Here is a 20,158-nt window from a genome sequence, read left to right as displayed (position 1 = left end):
AATAAGCCCAGGCCCAGATGGCTTCAGTGCAGACTTCTACCAGAAATTCAAATAAGAGCTAATTCCAATACTCCTCAAAGTATTCCACACAATAGAAGCAGGAGACTCACTGCCAAACTCTTTTTACAAGGCTACAATTACCTTGATACCCAAGCCACACAAAGACACAACTAAGAGAACTAGAGAACTATAGACCAATCTGCTTCATGAACATTGATGCAAAAATACTCAATAAAATACTAGCAAACCAGATTCAAGAATATTATCAGAAAAATCATCAACCATGATCAAGTAGGCTTCATCCAAGGAATGCAGAGATGGTTCAACATTAGAAAATCTATCAATGTAATCCACCATATAAACAAACTGTGAAATTAAAACCACATGATCATCTCACTAGATGCTGAAAAATCCTTTGACAAAATCCAGCACCCCTTAAAGATAAAGGTCCTAGAGAGATCAGGGATAACAAGAACATACCTGAACATCATAAAAGCAATATACAGTAAACCAACAGCTAACATCAAACTAAATGGAGAGAAACTCAACGCAATTCCTCTAAAATCAGGAACAAGACAAAGCTGTCCACTCTCTCCATATCTCTTCAATATTGTACTTGAAGTTCTAGCTGGAGCAATTAGACACCAAAAGGAGATCAAGGGGATACAAATAGGAAAAGAAGTAGTCAAGCTTTCACTATTTGCAGATGATATGATAGTTTACATAAGTGACCCAAAAATCTCTGCAAGGGAACACCTAGAGATGATAAACACCTTCAGCAAAGTGGCAGGATACAAGGTTAACTCAAAAAAATCAGTGGCCCTATTATATACAGATGATGAAGTGGCTGAAAAAGAAATCAGAGGAACATCACCCTTTACAATAGCCATAAACAGCATCAAATATGTGGAGATAATGTTAACCAAAAAGTGAAAAACCTGTATATCAAGAACTTTGAGTCTTAAAAGAAAAAAATGGAATCTTGAAATTCGTAGGTAAATGGATGGCACTAGAAGAAACCATCCTGAGTGAGGTAACCCAGTCACAAAAAGACAAACATGGTATGTACTCACTCACATATGGATTTTAGACATGGATTAAGATAGTGCCAGTCTGCACTTCCAATGACAGAGAGTCTGGGAAACAGGAAAGAACCTAAGATAGATATGCATGGTACCCAAGAGAAGAGGAATGAGGCAAGATTTTTTGAACAGATTGGGAACACGGCGAGGGGTGAGGGGAGGGGGAGAGGGGGAGCTGGGAATAAGAGAGGGGGAGAAGAGGAGGAGAGAGTAGGTCATGGGGGAACAGGAAGGTTGAGTGGGGAGTTGTTGGGGAAGTCCTGTTATTTGCCTGTGCATTTGTCAATAAAGTACTGTCTGGCCAATAGGGAATCTAGATAGGAGGGACTAGGAGTCCAAGAGGATTCTGGGAAGGAGAAACACGAGAGAGTCAAGATGTAATGCCATGGGGGTAGGAAGCCCAGAACCATTCTCCGGTAAGAGAAATACTTAGATTAACAATTATGGGGTAATTACTTAAGTCAGAGGTAGCCAGTAAGAAACAAGCAAGGCCAACAGCTTCATAATTAATACAGCGTCTTGTGAGTTTATTTGGGGACTTCAAAGCGGCAGAGCCCAGGCAGCTGGCGGGGGATAAACCAAAGCGGCTAGCAAAGGAAAAGCTTCTCTTTACAAGGAGTAGAAGTAGGGGGAAGAGGGAATCATAGGTTAGATGACAGATCTGGCACTAGTTTGACCTCTAGTGATCTAAAGGGATAACACCAACTGGCAAGCTAAGCAATAGTGGAGAGACCACCTGGAATGCCCATTCCTGATAATGAACTTGATGTCTATAACCATCCGGGAGCCTTCATCCAGTGAATGATGGAAGCAGAGGCAAACACCCACAGTTAAACACTGAACTGAACCCATGGAACCCAGTGACAGAGAGGGAGGAGCAATGAGCAAATTGGCAAAGAATGGCCTGTCAAAACCAGCAGAGACAGCTGATCTGAACAGAGGAGAGCTCTTGGACCCCAGACCGACATCTGGGAGGACAGCATGGGACTGATCCAGACCCCCTGAGTGTGAGAGTCAGTGCAGAGGCCTGGGCAACCTATGGGGCCCTGGTCAGTTGATCAGTGTTTATCCCTGGCATACAAATGGACTTCGTGTGTCCATAACACAAAGAGGGATGCTCTCTCAGCCTGGACGCTTAGGGGAGTGCCTAGACCCTGCCCTGAGTAAAATGACGAACTCTAGATATCCCCCATGTGGAAGGAAGTGGCGATAAGTTGGGAAACTGGGGGGATGTTGGGAGGTGCAGGAGGAGGGGAGGGAGAGGGAACTGGGATTGAAATGTGAAGCAAGCTATTTAAAATTAAAATAATAAAAGAAAAAAAGATTATTCTGGATATATGTTCCTGGTCACATAAAGGAAATACTATTCTCCTCTGGACCGTGACCTTGCACTCCCTTCAGCCCATCTTTGGCAGCATTCCACAAGTCTCATATAACACTTCATGTAGGGTATTATCAGCTGGGGTTGGACACTCCACAGGCAGGTGTTCCCTGCAAAATGACAAGTGACATGTGAAAGTGTGATGCAATTCCCACACACATTCCTCACTGGAAGAGTAATCAGAAATTATCAGTTACCCAGAAACTGTTTTAAGAGCCAATTTAACAGACAGTAAATTACAAAATTCCTATTCAGAGATGAAACCCCTTATTTAGCAACCTCAAGAGGGCACACGAAAAAATACCAAACAACAGCAAACATTGTCTTCAGGTTGTATTCATGAAGTCTTATGTGCATAAGTGATTAAGGTCTGTAAAACTAATAAGAGGTCACAGATGATATAAAGATTGTGAGGGGAACAGGAGGAGGTAGAGGAGGAATGGAATATTTGCTGACTACTGCAGTTGTCTATGAAGTTCTAGATGCATCATATCATGAAGGAAACTCAGTGTAGAGACAAGCATGGTGAACATGGCAAGTACATATGACCCCAGCACTCTGGAGGCAGAGGCAGGCTGATCTGTGGAACTCAAGGCCAGACTGCTCGCTAGCTCAGTAAGCAGAGTATGATATGCACAGAACAGGGATAAGGCAGACAGGTATGAGAAGTTGTCTAAGGTTCTCCTATCTGGAAACACATCTAACCTAGGACACAGATGCAAGGGAGTGTCACAGCAGGCATAGCAGGGCAAGAAACGGCAGTGTCTAGAGCAAGGGTTAAAACGGAGCATCTAGGTTTCCATGCCCACACAGGAATGACAGGCATCTCATCTAATGAGTGCCATCCTGTCCTGTACCAAGAATCATTCTGAATCCATTTGTTTGGGATATGTGAGGAAGCATGAGTGATAGACTCTCCCAGACAGGACAAACTGGCCACAACACAGCTCTTCAGGGGCAGCTACAAAGTTTCCATCTCATCATTTTCCCACTGTCCTCTTGCTGCCTACAGATAATTTCCAATATGCCCCTTTCTTTGGGACAGAATTGCTCTGAAGCCCTCTGTGCCTGTGCTGAGGAATTCCACACTCTCAGCAGGAAGTGTGTGCAACTTCTCCTGGGTCTCAGCCCAGCTGTGAGTTCCCCAAGCTCCTGTCATCAGACTCTTCTATTTGTTTCCAGCAGTTCATGGACAGTGCCTCCCATTCCCAAAGAAATGGCACACCCATGCTGACTGCACTGACTGACCAGAACCAGATCTCTTCGTGGGCACTCTCCTATCCAGGTGCTCTCTGGTGGGATCTCCCAGGAAACAATGACAGGAAGAACTTCACTGTAACTATCATTGGCCAGAGCACCACACTCTCCTCCCAGTCCATAACAACATCCCAGTGTGATAATATTTTAGATCTCAATGCTTTAGTCCATTCCTGCCCAGCAGTGTCTGCCGGCTTTCTCCAGTCAACACTGCCACATGTACAGAATCAAGGGTATAGCCTGGCACCTTCCCACCAGGCAGGCAGGCAGGCTGCTTACTATGACCACAACAGACTGGGACCCCTGATACCTGGGGAAATCAGGTGGTGCCTGCAGGACAATGACGCTGTGTCCCACTCTGGAACTCAGCCCTCTGCCCTGCAACCAGAGACAGTGATGGTTTCCAAGGAAACTCAGCCAAGGAATGTCCCATCACCTTTCTCCACCTCTGCCATCTCCAATCCCAGGTCTGCTTGAGCCATGCCAGACACCAGACTTCAAGGTTTGTACAGCCAGGAGGACAAGGAGTATGATCTTTCATTAGGTAATGCCCACATAGAGGAAGAATGGGAGTCCTGAGAGGGTAGCTTTGCCTCCAGCTCACCATCCCCATCTTCAGTCTCAATAATGAGATGAAGTCACCCTCCAGCCCAAAGATTCCACCCCCTTAAACTCATTTTCATGTCACCTATAAGAAGTCTCAGAAATGTGGGGCTGGAGGAAATTCAGGGCTCTAGAACTTGTCAGGAGGGAGGAATTGGGTGTGATACTTAACCTCCTATAAAAATTGAGCTTTCTGGGGACGTAGTACTAATGACAGAAACTGAAACAAGATAAAGGAAAGACATATGTAATTTTGGAAACTTTACTCCAGACAACCCGCCTAAGAGCAAACTTCCAAGGAAAGGAGAGGCACTGTTCCAAAGACAAAGGGAAGGGCGAGGGAAGTCCATATGCCAAAGGAATTCTGTAAACTGTCAGTGGTCACTATGCAAAAACACACCATACAAACACAAAGGAACACACAAACATCTAAGAAGACATGATATCGCATGGTCACCAGAAACAACTGAACAGTATTATGTGTCTCCACACAGAGCTGATGCACTTCTCACTCAGGCAGAGCTAACAGGAAGCCCCGCCCCAGTGCTGTAAGGTCCTCAGTGCTGAGGTGCACTGAAAGGAGGGGAGCAGCTCACTCACCAGGCGCTGACTTCTTACTTCACTCTTTTCAGTGGAGGACATGGAGACGGCCCTGTGATTGACACTTTCAGACCAGACACTGTCTGCTGCAGAGTTCAGACCTCTGCAATGCCTGCATGCAGGATGTTCAGCTTTGGAGACAGCTCATTAACTGCCCACATCCAAAGTCCTTCAGGATTCCTGACATGGCCTCCAGCTCCAAGCCTGGAACAAACAGAGAATAACAATATGGATGAGATGACTGCTGACCCATCCATGCCTATGAAGACCTATGAGTGCATTAAAGAAAACCAACATGCACCTCCTACACGTTACATTTTGGTGTCAGAAGTGAGATCGAACCTGGCTCCAGAAGCTGCCCCATATGCAGCTGCTCTTCCTTGGCCTGAATATGTCGGCCCTGCTGGCTCCAGACACACGACTCTACTACCGCTGAGCTGCATCCAGCAAACAGATGGGTCCCCACCACTTTGCGCATTACCAAAGCTTGGCAACGCACGATTCCCATCACCACCCCTGCCACGGCTCACAGCCAGAAAGAGCACCCAAGAAGCTGCTGTGTTTGCCTGCTGGTAAGGTTCCACAGTCTCCTGAAATTTCTCTTACAGCCAAGTACTCCTTTACTGGAGGCCTGGCAAACACGGCCCCTTCCTCCCAACAGGTTCCTGCAATCTACGCCAGGCTCTTTCCCTTCCTTTTAACAAAAGCCTGCTCACTAAATTTCTGTAAAAAGCTACTTAGAAAAACACTAGGCACCTGCAACAGAACTTGTTTGGTGGTACGCCTTCGCCACCTACTGACCATACACAGTTACTGCAAATAAAAATCCACCCCCCGCCCCAAAATCGCTTAAGGTAAGCTTTGTGTTCTGGTAGTATATAAGCTTGTAATAAGATTAACTACTCTGTACATATGGCGAAATAACATTACAATGCAGGATGTTAGGAATTTTCTTATTTCTTGAATGGATGAGTGTAGAGTGTAGTCTTCCTTGCCAGCTGCCTAGGCCCTGCCACAGTTTCAGTCCCCAAATAACACACAAGACACTATATTAATCAGGAAACTGTTGACCATTTGCTTGTTTCTTATTGGCTATCTCTGACTTAAGTATTTAACCCATAATTGTTAATCTAAATATTTCTCTTACCGGAGAAAAGGATCCGGACCTCTTACTCTGGCAATCTACATGGTGTCTGACTCTGCCTCTCTTTCCCAGAATCCTCCTTGACTCCTAGTCCCACCTATCTTGCTTCCATATTAGCCAACAGTGCTTTATTCAACAACCAATAAGAGAGACAGATTTACAGAATGACATCTCCCATCAGATGAGATATTGGAAGGGGTTGAGGGCCTAGCTGGAATATACTTTCTATCTGCTGTAGTTTGGTAATCCATATAATTTCATTAAAGAAATGGTTCTAGAATAGGGCAAAAAATGACAAACCTAGTACAAAGAATTCAGGCAATAGAAAATTACTTACAGAATGGTAAAGAAGGTTTGGTAAAAAAGATTCAGAATATTCGAAATGATAATGAAGATCTGACAAACAGGTTGAAAAATACGGAACATAAAATTGAATTACTTTCAGGAAACATATGTTCTATATCTATTGATTCAACAGACAGAATAAAAATGGAACATAATATTGAAACACATAAACAAAAAAACTTTTTCTGTGTCTGATGTCTTCACTAACAAAATACAAAGACTAGAACATAAGATTGAAATACTAACAGAAAGGATTTGTCCCATGTCTGAGAGTAATGGAAAACTAGCAGATCACTGTTTCTGGAAGGCAACTTACATGCCTTTCAGATAATTTCTAAGGATGAGAATATTAAATGTTTGAAATTGTGTATAAATGATGAATCTAAAAAATGAATGGTTCTATGAAGTCCTTAGAAATGTATTTGACCCAAGAACTTCAAGAGCTCAGGGAAACAATGATAAATAGATTGCAGGTTTCAGAAGACCTCCAATCTGATACTTCAGAATCAGACATACAAGCAATAAATAGGTCATGACAGAGGTTTACCTACATCTTTCAGATGCTGGGAAGACCTCCCTAAGGTTGTTATGCCCTCTCCTATGGTCTTCTCAATATCCATGACCAATAAACCAGCAACAAAGAAACACATAAATGGCTTCCTTGCTTATCAATGGGAACTGATACAGATGAAGGACCTAAAAGGAATAAAAGAAGCCATCATTTCGTATGGTCTTCATTTTCCCTATGTCAGGGAGCTCCTGAACTCATGGGCAACTGTAAATAGAGTAACCCCTAGGGATTGGAGCCAATTGGTCTCAGCAGTGCTCAAAAATTCATGTTAAATACAGTAGAGAGCTTTATGGAGAAAAGAGGAAAAAGCCCTGGAGCTTCAAGGATTAAAGAAAGGCTTTGAAGTGCCCCAAGATAAGATTCTTGGTGAGGGTGCTTAAGCTGACACACAGGCTCAGGCTGTGTATGATGAATCTAACTTTTCTTTATGCAGTACAGCAGTTTTGCATGCTTTGGATAAGGTTAATGAACCAGAAGAGACAACAGAACCATATACCAAAGTGGTACAAGGTCCAAGAGAAAGGTTCACTTAATGTTTGGAAAGATTGTCCAGTATAATTACGGGTAACAGATTCAGATTCCAGGTGAATACTTACAAAATCTTTAGCTTATGAGAATGAAAATCCACAATACAAATGGGTACTTTGGCCATTAAAAATAAGATTGGTACCATTGGAGGAATAAGTCCTGTATACACCTAACCTTGAGTAAAAAGATCAAGATACAGAAGCTTAGGTAGGAGAAACGATTTCTAAAAGTTTGAAAAGGCACTTACATGCCAAATGCCTTAACCATAATGATATAGAAGCTTGGGCAGCAGAAGCAATTTCCAGAGATTTAAAAAATACATGAAAATACGAGATGCTTTAACTGTGGAAGAAGAAGACATCTAAGAAGGAATTGTAGGTAAGGCATTCCTAAAAATAATGTTCCTCCTAGGAATGATTCAAGCAGAAGGCCTCAGCCTTCCAGGTTATATAAGAGATATGGCAAAGGCTGATAGTGGACCAATGAATGTACGTGGACCACAAAAAAAAGGTAACCCTTTACAATCAGGAAACTCCTCAAGAGGCATCTCAAAGGCCTTCATGTCAAAAGTGGTCCGGTCGTTCCCACTAACTGTAGAAGATGGCTTCTCACAGGATGATGAGAAGATCCATTGCCTATGGTAAACAGTAATAGCACTGTGGATGACAAATTAGTTATTGAGGATGAATCATTCGATAACTAGAGGAAACGAAAACGTATATTTTGGAAAACTTCTATACAGGATCACAGACCCAAGTTATCAGTTAAAGTGAATAATAATGTAATTATCAGAATTTTAGACACTGACACTAATGTCACCATCATAACTCAAAAACCTTGGCTCTCCAGATGGCCCCTTCAAGAACTAAACATTCCACTGAGATCGACAATTGATAAATGGGACCTCCTGAAACTGAGGAGCTACTGCAGGGCAGAGGACACAGTCAACAAAACAAAACAACTGTCCACAGAATGGGAAAAGATATTCACAAACCTCACATCTAACAGAGGACTGATCTCCAAAATTTGAAAGAATTCAAGAAGCAAGCTTCCAGAACACCAAAGGATCGAATTAAAAAGTGAGGTACAGAACTAAATAGAGAATTCTCAATAGAGGAGTCCAAAATGCCCAAGAGACACTTAAAAAAGTACTCAACATCTTTAGCCATTAGGGAAATGCAAATCAAAACAACTCTGAGATACCATCTCACTCCTGTCAGAATGGTTAAAATCAAAAACACTACTAACAGTTATGCTGGAGAGGATATGGAGAAAGGGATATACTCCTCCACTGCTAGTGGGAATGCCAACTTGTGCAGCCACTTTGGAGATCAGTATGGAGATTCCTCAGAAAAATGGAAATCAGTCTACCACAAGATCCAGCAATTCCACTCTTAGGCATATACCCAAAAAATGTACCCTCATACAATAAGGACATCTGCTCAACTATATTCATAGCAGCGTTATTTGTAATAGCCAGAACCTGGAAAGAACCTAGATGCCCCTCAACTGAAGAGTTGATAGAGAAAATGTGGTACATTTACACAACGGAGTACTACTCAGTAGGAAAAAAATGGAATCTTGAAATTTACAGGCAAATGGATGGCACGGAAGAAACCATCCTGAGTGAGTTAACCCAGTCACAAAAAAGACAAGCATGATATGTACTCACTCATATATGGATTTTAGACATGGAGCAGGGCATTGACAGCTCACAATCCCACCACCAGAGAGTCAGGGGTGCAGGGAGGACCCTAAGGGAAATATGCATGTTAACCTGGAGAAGGGTTAGGGGAGGAGATCTCCTAATTGTACTGGAGGGGGGAGAAGTGGAGGGTAGAAGGAGATGGGAGAAAGAGAGAGAGAAAAGAAGGGGGCAGAGGAGAACATGGGAGAGCAGGAAGGTTGAGCCAGGGTAAGAATAGAGGAGAAAAGGATGGGAGATACCATAAAAGAGGGAGCCAGTAGAAGTTGGAGGAAAGATCTGGCACTAGTGAGATCCTCAGAGATCTACAAGAATGACCCCAACTGGCAGCAAGGCTACCTTAAATGCACTCCCATGATAATGAGAATGATGACTACCTTATATGCCATCCTAGAACTCTCCATCCAGTGGCTGATGGAGACAGAGGCAGACACCCACAGCTGTGAACCAAACTGAACTCCTGGAACCCAGTTGCAAAGAAGAGTGATGACGAAAGGAATCAAGATTGGGCTGGCGAAACCCACAGAGGCAGCTGACCTATACAAGGGGGAACACATGAACCACAGACTGATGACTGATGGGCCAGCATGGGACTGATCCAGACACCCTCCCACCAAACCTGGGTAACAGTGAGGAGGCCATGGCAGTCTGTGGGACCTTGGAAGTGGAGCAGTATTTACTCCTGGCATACAGAAGGACTCTGGGAACCCATACCACATGGAGGGATGCTCTCTCAGCCTGGACACATGGGAAGAACCTGGGCCCTTCCTGGGATGATGTGACAGACTCTGAAAAACCCGCATGGAGGCCCTTGCCCTCCCTGGGGAGTGAACAGGGGATTGAGTGGAGGTGAGGGTTTGGGAGGATTGAGGGCAGGGGGAGGAGGGAAGGGAGAGGGAACTGAAAGTGACATGCGTAAAAAGTTAAATAAATATATGCGTATATTTATATAAAGAAGTAAATGTTCACTTCTTAGGGATTGGAACCCTATCTCAAGAAAAACAAAGAATGAGAATGGTTGACTGTATAGGGCCAGATGGACAAAGAAGAATGAGGTCATATGTCGCAGATATCACTATAAACCTCTGGGGTTGTGATCTATTACAGCAATGGAACACTCAGATTAAAATTCCTCCTGTGTCAGATATGAATCATAAACAGCTCTTAGTGGTAGAAAAAATATTGTAAGGCACTACAGTAAACAGGCACCAAACATACAGGATGTACATCTACAGGATGCTAGTGCCACACCTACAGAGGAACCAAATGCATTAGTCTTAAAATGATTTACAGATGAACCTGTTTGGGTAGGGCAATGACCTAAGACCTCTGAGAAGCTAGAGGTTTTAGAAAAGTTGGGCCAGGATCAGCTAAATGCTGGACATATTGAAGAATCCACCAGTCTGTGGAATTCTCCTGTATTTGTTACCAAGAAGTCTGGTAAATGGAGGATGCTTACTGATCTGAGAGCCATCCATAAAGTAATTCAACCTATGGACTCTCTACATCCTGGGATGCCATTGTCTTACCTGATACCTAAAGGATGGCCAATTATAGTAATTTATCTAAAAGACTGCTTCTTCACTATACCTTTACAAGAAAAAATATAGAAAAAAATTTGCCTTCACAGTACCTACCTATAACAATTCTCAAACAGTTAGGAGATTTCAATGGAAGGTTGTGCCACAGGGAATGTTAAATAGTCCTACTTTGTGCCAATATATTGTGCAAAAATCTTTGGAAATAATTCACAAACAATTTCCACAATCCATAATTTACCATTATATAGATGACATACTTCTAGCTGATTTGAACGAAGGAATGTTGGAAAAGATGTTTGAGGCAGTAAAGGAAATTTTACCTAGCTGTGGATTACAGATGGCCCCTGAAAAAATCCAAAGAGGAGGTTCTATTAATTATTTAGGTTATGAAATAGATCTACAGAAAATTAGACCACAAAAAGTACAAATCAGGAGAGATCATTACCAAACTCTTAATGATCTTCAAAAACTATTAGGAGAAATTTCTCAACTACAGACAATTATTGGAGTAGAAGGGCATGATTTAAAACACCTGAAAATGGCCCTAAAATGAGACAAAGACTTAAATAGTCCATAAATATTATTATCAGCTGATGCTGAAAAGTAATTGGAATGGGTAGAAAAAAGAATATGAGAAGCACATGTGGACCGTGTGTATCCAAAACTGGACTGCATTCTGGTCATTTTACCATCGACAGAATACCCCTCAGGAATTTGAACGCAGAGGGAAGACATCATACTAGAATGGGTATTTCTGCCACATAAACAGAATAAAAAACTGAAGACATATATAGAAAAGATCTCTGATTTGATATGAAAAGGTAAGTTAAGGCTTCATCAACTGACTGGAAGGGACCCAGAAGAGATTATTGTACCTTTAACTAATGAAGAAATTTCCTCCTTAAGGAAGGATAATGATTATTGGCAAAGTGCTTGCAGTAACTTTTTGGAAACAATTAGTAACAATTATCCCGAAGCAGAGAGAATCAAATTTATAAAGAAAACAATTTGAATCCTTCTATGTATTGTTAAAAAAAACACCAATCTCTGGAGTTCCTACATTCTACACTGATGCAAACAAGTGAGGAAAGGCATGTTATAAATCAAGAAAAGTAAGTAAATTAGTACAAAGTCCTTACAACTTTGTGCAAAAGGCAGAGTTGTATGCCATCCCCATGACTTAGGGATTTTACAGAGCTCTCAATATAGTTACTGATTCTCAATATGTAGAGAAAGTCATCTTACATATTGAGATCGCTGAATTTATTCCTGATGATAAAGACTTAACCTCATTGTTTATATAATTACTGGAAACTATCAGAAATAGAGCTCATCATAGATAGATAGATAGATAGATAGATAGATAGATAGATAGATAGATATAGATAGATCACATATCACACATCAGATTCCATATGGGTCTGCCAGCTCCTCTAACACAAGGATGAGATTGATCATTTATTAATAGTAAGTGTGGTAGAAGCTTCAGAATTTCATAAAACACCATGTTAATAGCAAAGGCTTAAAGGAGGATTTTTCTATCACTTGGCAAAAACCAAGGAAATATTATGAACCTGCCCCACCTGTTCATTCTATAATCAAACTCCATTACTAGCAGGCAGTAATCCCAAAGATATTTGCAGAAATGACATTTGGCAACTGGATGTGTCTCACTTTCCATAATTTAGACGTTTAAAATATGTGCATCATACAATAGACACATTTTCAGGATTCCAATGGGCTACCACTCTTAGCTCTAAAAATGATGATTCTGTCATCACACACCTCTTAGAGATGAAGGCTGTTATGGGTACACCTGCACAAATAAAAACCAACAATGCTCCAGCATATGTCTCCAGAAAATTGGAACACTTTTTCAAATATTATAACATAAAACACGTAACTGGTATACCTTATAATCCTACAGGACAAGCAGTGGTGGAGAGATCTAACTGAACCTTAAAAGAAATGATCCATAAACAGCCGGGAGAACAAAGACCCCCAAACACAGATTACATAAGGCTTTATTAACCTTAAACTTCCTTAATGCTAATGAGAAAGGGCACACAGCTGCAGAAAGACACTAGACTACAGAAAAAATTTTGGAACTAAATCAGCCGGTGTATTTCAAGGATATTATGACCTCAGTTGGGAAACCAGGATATGTGTTATGTTGGGGAATGGGTTTCCCCTTTGTTTCTGCAGAAGAGAAGCTTTGGATTCCATCAAAAGTGATCAAGATTCAATCTGAACAGGAGAAATCTCAGGAAGAGGAAAGACGACAGCTCATGTGCAAAGTCATATTCTACGATGCATAAGGAGACTTCACAAAAGGAAAGGGAAGTGTTTTGTTTTTGTCTTCACAAGAAAGTCAATCTTCAAACATTGAGAAAATACTAAATGTATGGATACCTGAAGAAGAGAGGATGACTAACCAAAGGACCACCAAACAAACACAAATCTTATGTTTGGTATCAATGTCTAATTCTCTTAGCCTTGCACTTATAATATGTATTTCTCTTTACTTCCTAATGCTCTTTTGGTGCCAATTCACTTAAACTGAAGCTGGCTTTGGAGTTGGATTTGGCTGTCCTCCTCTAAATCCAAGCATGTTGGTAAAATAAAATTCAGAGTTTTTGCATTATATTAAGGAGTCACTTGATGTAAGACAGAAGAAAACAAAATCTAGGGATTGCCACCTGTTTATATTAGGTTCTTTCTCTGAAAGTCTAATTTCCCTCATATTTACTATCTTCTTTATTGTTTCCTTTCCCAGTATGAATACATATAAAAGTTGAAATATCTTTTTTGACATTAACATTTGAGTTTTTGACAGAGAACAAGGAATTGCCTAACAGCAATCTTCAAATACTTTGGAAAGAAAATGGGGCCCCACTTCATTGACTCTACCTGATCTGACTTGATGCATCTAAACTGACAAGTACCACCCTGAAACTGATTTGGGACTTGTAAAGAGAAGCTTTTCCTTGCTAGCCGCTTTGGTATATCACCCGCCAGTCGCCTGGGCTCTGCCACATTGTAGTCCCCAAATAACACACAAGACGCTGTATTAATTATGAAGCTGTTGGCCTTGCTTGTCTCTTACTGGCTAGCTCTGCTTTAAGTAATTACCCCATCATTGTTTATCTAAGTATGTCTCTTAGCGGAGAATAGTTCCAGGCTCCTACCCCATGGCGTAACATGTCGACTCCTGTGTTTTCTCCTTCCCAGAGTCCTCCTGGACTCCTAGTCCCTCCTATCTAGGTTTCCTATTGGCTCAACAGTACTTTATTGACAAATGCACAGGACTTCCCCCAACAGGGACTACATTGCTCTATACAACTCCAGACTAATTAACTGATATGGTGCACCTTCTACACTCTGGCCAGAGCCTCAGACAAGAGCTTCAATCAAGATGAGGACTTCAGTCAAGAACTTCAATCATGCATCTCCCGCCAAACACAGACTGGGTACAAACGTTGTAGTCAGTCCACTAGAGTCTTTCAATACACTAACATTTTCTTCCTACAGGATCCCATGATGTTATCGTAGTTCCATTTCAGCAGGAAGTAGTTCTGAGACTACTATGCCCCCTTTCCCTTCTGTTGTTTAGCAGATAACAGACACGTGGCCAGAAAAACAAAGATTTACAGTAAAGTCAGATTCCAATTAAATAAAACCTCTAAAAGGTTTATGGTGTGTTTAAAAATATGTGCAGGCTTGGGAGAGAAAAAGAAACAGGATAGTGGAAAAATGTAAACAAAGAGAGTAGCTAGGTGTGGTGGCACATGCCTTTAATCCCAGCACTCAGGAGGCAGAGGCAAACAGATCTCTGATTTCAAAGCCAGCCTGGTGTACAGAGGGAGTTGAAGCACTGCCAAAGTACACAGAGAAACCCTGTCTCAAAAAAAATAAAATTAAAAGATACAGAGTAATAAAAAAGCCACATAAAGATGGAAAATACACAGAGAGTCTGGATTCTGTATGCTATTGTGTTTTTCAGTAGTTTAATTGCAAAAGAAGGAACAACTGATAAAATACAATTGATTATAAATGCTGCTGAATTAATCCAACTTATATATTTTAAAAATGTTTTGACTTCTAAATTTAAGTATAAGGATATGTTACTTTGAAAAAGACATTTTATTTGTGTTTCCAAAGAAAATGAAAAGCTGCAGATTCCTTCTAGACTTCTTTGGTTTGATGAAGCAAGACCTCCTGAAGCAATGTCCCAGGCAGTCCAGCATCTGAAACAGCTGGAATGATACACTGTACAGACCAAAACAACAAGGACTTACCCAGGTTTCTGTGTTTTGTCATGATTCCTGTGGTATGGACAGCACCCCCAACCAGCAGGAAGCAGTGTGGAATAAACAACACCCTCATTCCCAAATATTGTTTAAATATTTGGTTTCATTTTACAGGGTTGGTTTTAAATGGTAATGATCACAGTCAATCTCTTTCTAAAGTGAAAAAAGGGAATATGATATGGAATGAATAGTTTGTATTGGTATTGATTTTCAATTATTAATACAAATTTAAGGTCAGTTATGTGATATGTATATTTCTTCTCTTGTTTAGGTATTCTGTTTGTATAATTCATTTAAAAAATGTAATGTATAATTAAATACAGATTATAGTTACCTATAATAGTCAGAACTTACAGTTACATAAGTTAGGTTTTCTAGACAGATGATGTTTTCTTTAAATCTTGCTAGATGATAATGGACTAAATATTGCATTTATAGTTCTTGCTTAATAACTGCCTTGTTATATATTTTACTATGTGCGGTGCCCACGCCACAAGCAACTCCGAGGTATCAAGAAAAGAAAGACCAGATGTCCAGCTGTTTGTACTAAGAAGTGTCTTTATTTTGCAAGTGCTAAGAGGTCTCTCTCTTGTAGGAGAGAGCAGTTTTATACAGTCTTACAACACAGTAGAAAAACGCCAGGTGGAAGAGAGCGTGTTTTCTTCCTGCTAGATGTTGATGTCAGTAGGGCAATGCGGGGGCAGTAAGCCAGAACTAGAAAACAGGATGCACTTGTGGCTATCAGCTGATAAACAACTCAGAGACCCTTTGGGGGCTAGGCCCCAACAACTATGCTAAAGTCAAAACCTTTTATTTAGACAGAAAAGAAGACATAATGGGGGAAGTCCTTCTGTGTATATGTGAACAAAGCACTGTTGGCCAATAAGAAGCAAGATAGGTGGGACTAGGAGTTGAGGAGGATTCTGGGAAAGAGTGGCATAGGCAGTCATGATGTAGGACACCAGAGCAGTAAGAGGTCTGGACCCTTTCTCTGGTAAGAGAACACCATGTAGAAATACTCAGATTAGTAGTTATACATTAATAATTAAGTCAGAGCAAGCCTATAATAAACCAAGCAAATGGTCAAGAGCTTCATAATTAATATAGTGTCCTGTGTGTTATTTGGGGGCTGAGACAGCAGCGGGACCTAAGCAGTGGGTGGGAAGACTACACGTTACACAACACTCCTCCCTTTAGCACACCCCGGCATGCAGCAGCCCCTGAACTACACTGATGATGGAAGCCTGAGGGTGAAGCTAGCTTCTGATACTTCCACTTTGGGAAGCACTGGCATTGGTCTGGGAGAGTCAGGGACTCTGCAGAGTGTCATGGTGTCCAGTATTGATTTTGAAGACATGACCATACTTGTGTCATACTTTCACCTTCCCCAACTCTTAAACTCCCTCACTGACCTAGTCCAATTGGAAGATCCCCCAGCAACACAATCAAAAGACATCAGAGTCTTCAGGAGGGATCAGGCCCAGGAAAGCTCCAGCAGTGGCATCTTCACATACACAGAGGTGAACAAGAAACACCAGAAAGCCTTTGATGTGCTTCATGGAGATCCTCGGGCCCAAATCCAGTGTCAGGTCCTGTTGGAGGGAGAAGAGGCTGCAGGCATTGCTACGGCCAGTGAAGGGGCTATTGACAACAAGGCCAAGCACTTGGGTAGCATAGCTCAGAAATCTTCACACAGCAGGCCCAGGATATCTGCAAGTGATTACTTAATTTCAAAGCAATTAGCCAAAATCTGTAGTGGTGATAAAATAAATCTCTTTGACTTTAATTTTCATTATACTAGTTACCAAACATGGAATGTTTCCCAGAGTATATGCTGTATAGTGACCACACTCCTGCTTTTAACACACTTCCTCCAATTTTGAACCTCTCACTTCACCCCTTAAATCATTAGTAGTCTGGGACAGAGCTCTTCCTCCAATTTCATGAAATGAAATACAGAATTTCAGGTTTACACAAACAGGGGCCCATACCCCTGTGAACATACCCATTGTTGACTATCTTTCTGAGATGGTTTAATTTGATTACTATGTTTATCTCAAGTTGTATACAGTTTTTAAAGCATCCATTTAATATTTTAATTTATTTCGTGTGTGTGTGTGTGTGTATGTGTGTGTGTGTGCATGTAATCCCCATGAATTCCTGTGCAACACATGTGTGGAATGTCCAAGGAGGCCTAAAGAGAGCACCAATTCTCTGGAGTATGGAATTCACTGAGCTTGAAACCCACCATGAGGCTCGCCTTTAATCCCAGCACTCGGGAGGCAGTGGCAAGCGGATCTCTGTGAGTTCGAGGCCAGCCTGGTCTACATAGCGAGTTCCAGGACAGCCTCCAAAGCTACAGAGAAACCCTGTCTCAAAAAACCAAAAAAAAAAAAAAAAGAAGAAGTCAGGTCCTCTGACTTCAACCTGGGGACTGCAAGAAGAGCAAGTATCCTTATCTGCTGTGCCGTCTCCTTGAGCCCCAGTTGGATCTGCATATCACAAGCAACAATATTTCATTTTCACAGTGGCTGAAAGGACTTCACAGTCTATGTATATCACATGTTCTTCAATCATGACAATGCTGTTGGACACCATGCTTGGTTCACTAATGTTCTGCACACAGTGCTGCAATCAACACTTATGGGCAAGTACCTCTTTAGTAAATATATTGAGTTCTTTGGCAAGGTTTACATAAACCCTGCAGTAGGGCAGATTTGTCTTTTGGAGGACCCTCTATACTGGTATCCAAGAAGACTGGAAACCTTCCTATACCCACCAGAAGATTATAAGGATAGCATTCCCTTCTGATAACTGCCTCAGCGGTGTTTCCTGTTTCATTCCTAGGTGGTCTTTGTTGGCAACTCCTGCAGCCTCACTATGTATTTCCCTGATACATCCTGAACTGACTCTCCTTTATCAGCAAATCAGTGACGACTTTCTTTTTATTGCTCATTTACTAAATGGGTTGACTTCTTTCTCATTATTTAAATATTTTGTCTAATTGTAAATCATGCTCATATTAATCCTCTGACTGAGGTATCAGATTCTCTTGTTGTGGAAGTCTGCTGCTCAAGCAGAGATCATAGGAAGCCCTGTCCCAATGCTATAGGGACCTAAGTGCGGAGGGGCACTGAAAGGAGGGAGCAGCTCACTTACCAGGCCCTGTCTTCTTCTTTGATTCTTTTTCAGCGCTGCAAGTGGAGAAGAGACATCATTGGGATTGACACTTCAGACTGCCAGGTATTCCTTCTGCTGCAGGGGAGTACTCAGCAATACCTGCCCCCAGGATGCCCAGATAAGGACAACACCTTTCCATGGGGACAGATCATGAACTGACCCCATCCCCAGTCTTTCAGACTTCCTGGCCTTTCCTCAAGCTCCAAGCCTGTAACAAACAGAATAACAATTTGGTTCAGATGACAATCAATCTATTTTTGCCTCTGGATGCCAGTGAGATTACAATCAAAATTCCAAGAGCAATAACTCCTCCCTTTAGTACATCCCAACATGTAGCAGGCCCTGCACTACACTGAAGCTGTTAGAAGAAGACAGAAGTTTTTATCATATTACCACCTTGAAAAGTAGCAGCCTCACTGAGGATGTGTCAACAGTGCTGCAGAATGTCATGGGCTCACATCAAAGTCATAGTTAAGGCTACACTGTTGACAGATATTCACCTTCCCCAATTCTTCAACTACCTCACTGAATTAAACCAATTCTGAGATACCACAGAATCCCAATCTAAAGCCTCCACAGACATCAGGAGGGATGTGACACAGTGAAGATCCAGTGCCATCACCTTCACTAAGGTTAAGTAGGACTGGAAAGGCTCTGGTCTCCTTGATGGAGCTCCTCATTCCAGAATTCAGCCCCTGTACCTAGTGGAGGGAGAAGAGGCTGTGGTGTGGGCAGTGCTGGAGACAGTGAGAACATATTGACAATGTGGTCAAAGACTTAGATGGAAGAGCAGAGAAAGTCCCATGCTGCAGGCCCATCAAAGCAACTTGGGCTCAAGGACAATATAAGACAAAGATTAATAGAGAAAACAACTTCAAGGAAACAGAGGAATGAAGAAGTCTAGGAACAGAGTCAAGGCAGAAGAGAAGCCCACTATCACCAAGACCAAGAGGAAGAGGAAATCACCTGAGCTCAGCCATGACACCTTTGAAAATCCTCAAACCCTTCTCAGCATGCACATTCAGGAGTCCATGAAGGGCCCTCACCCAAGGCAGAAGAAGGGTGGGGAAAAAACTGGCATCTCCTGAACCTTCAAATCTTTGTGATACTCTGTGATCCAACAGTTTTATAGTTTGTTGCACTTTAGCCTCTGGGGTGTATGCCATTGACTTTCTACAGGCTGACATGTAGGAAATGGAATACATATATTTATTGACTTACTTTTACTTTATTGAGACAGGGTCTCTCTTCATAGCTCTGAATGTTCCAGAATGATCTAAGTAGATCAGGCTAGCCTGGACTCACAAAGATTTGCCTATCTCTCAGCCTGTATCTGAGTCACTGACTCAAGATTTCCATGACCAAAGCAATGCTCCAACAAGCTGGTGGAATCAAGTTTCTTTCTCTACAACTCAGATTTATTACTCTGAAAAGCTGCTTTGTTCCAGTTATAGGACACCAAGGCCTGACCTCATAGTAAATGTGCTTTTGTTATCCAGGTAATTTTGTGCAATGTTACCATTGCACTTCTACTTGTAAGAAATATATCATCAGAAATTTACTAAGAGGTTGCATTTGACTGGTCATTAGATTTTCATGGTGTATCTCTTTTCATGATATCTAATCTCCAAATATAGTTTTGGTCCAATACTCTCCATTCTACACAAGGGCTATTTGTTTTCCAGAGTAACCCATGTAGAAATTGTTCATTAGGCAGGCTTGAGAAGAACCCACCACCTGTATCCAATGATACTCACAGGAACAACTTTGGGTACAAGAGAATGATGAAAAGAAATAGCGTAGGGAGGTCTCCGGTTTTATCTCTCTGTGTGTGCTGCACCTACAGATTTGGGGACTGCCGTGAGACCACTGTGCTTCACTTTACAAATAAGGAGTGATACACAGGCACTT

At 41.7% G+C, this 20,158-nt stretch overlaps 1 pseudogene; it reads left to right on the top strand.

Annotated features, from left to right (window-relative positions):
• LOC101838030 overlaps positions 1–19,335 on the top strand; it is a 20,557-nt pseudogene extending 1,222 nt beyond the window's left edge.
• Positions 19,336–20,158: the final 823 nt, after the last annotated feature.

Source organism: Mesocricetus auratus, unplaced genomic scaffold (assembly GCF_017639785.1).
Source record: "Mesocricetus auratus isolate SY011 unplaced genomic scaffold, BCM_Maur_2.0 Super-Scaffold_100030, whole genome shotgun sequence".
Taxonomy (NCBI): domain Eukaryota; kingdom Metazoa; phylum Chordata; class Mammalia; order Rodentia; family Cricetidae; genus Mesocricetus; species Mesocricetus auratus.
The sequence above is the reverse complement of the archived record's forward strand: the minus strand, read 5'-3'. Positions and strand labels throughout refer to the sequence as shown.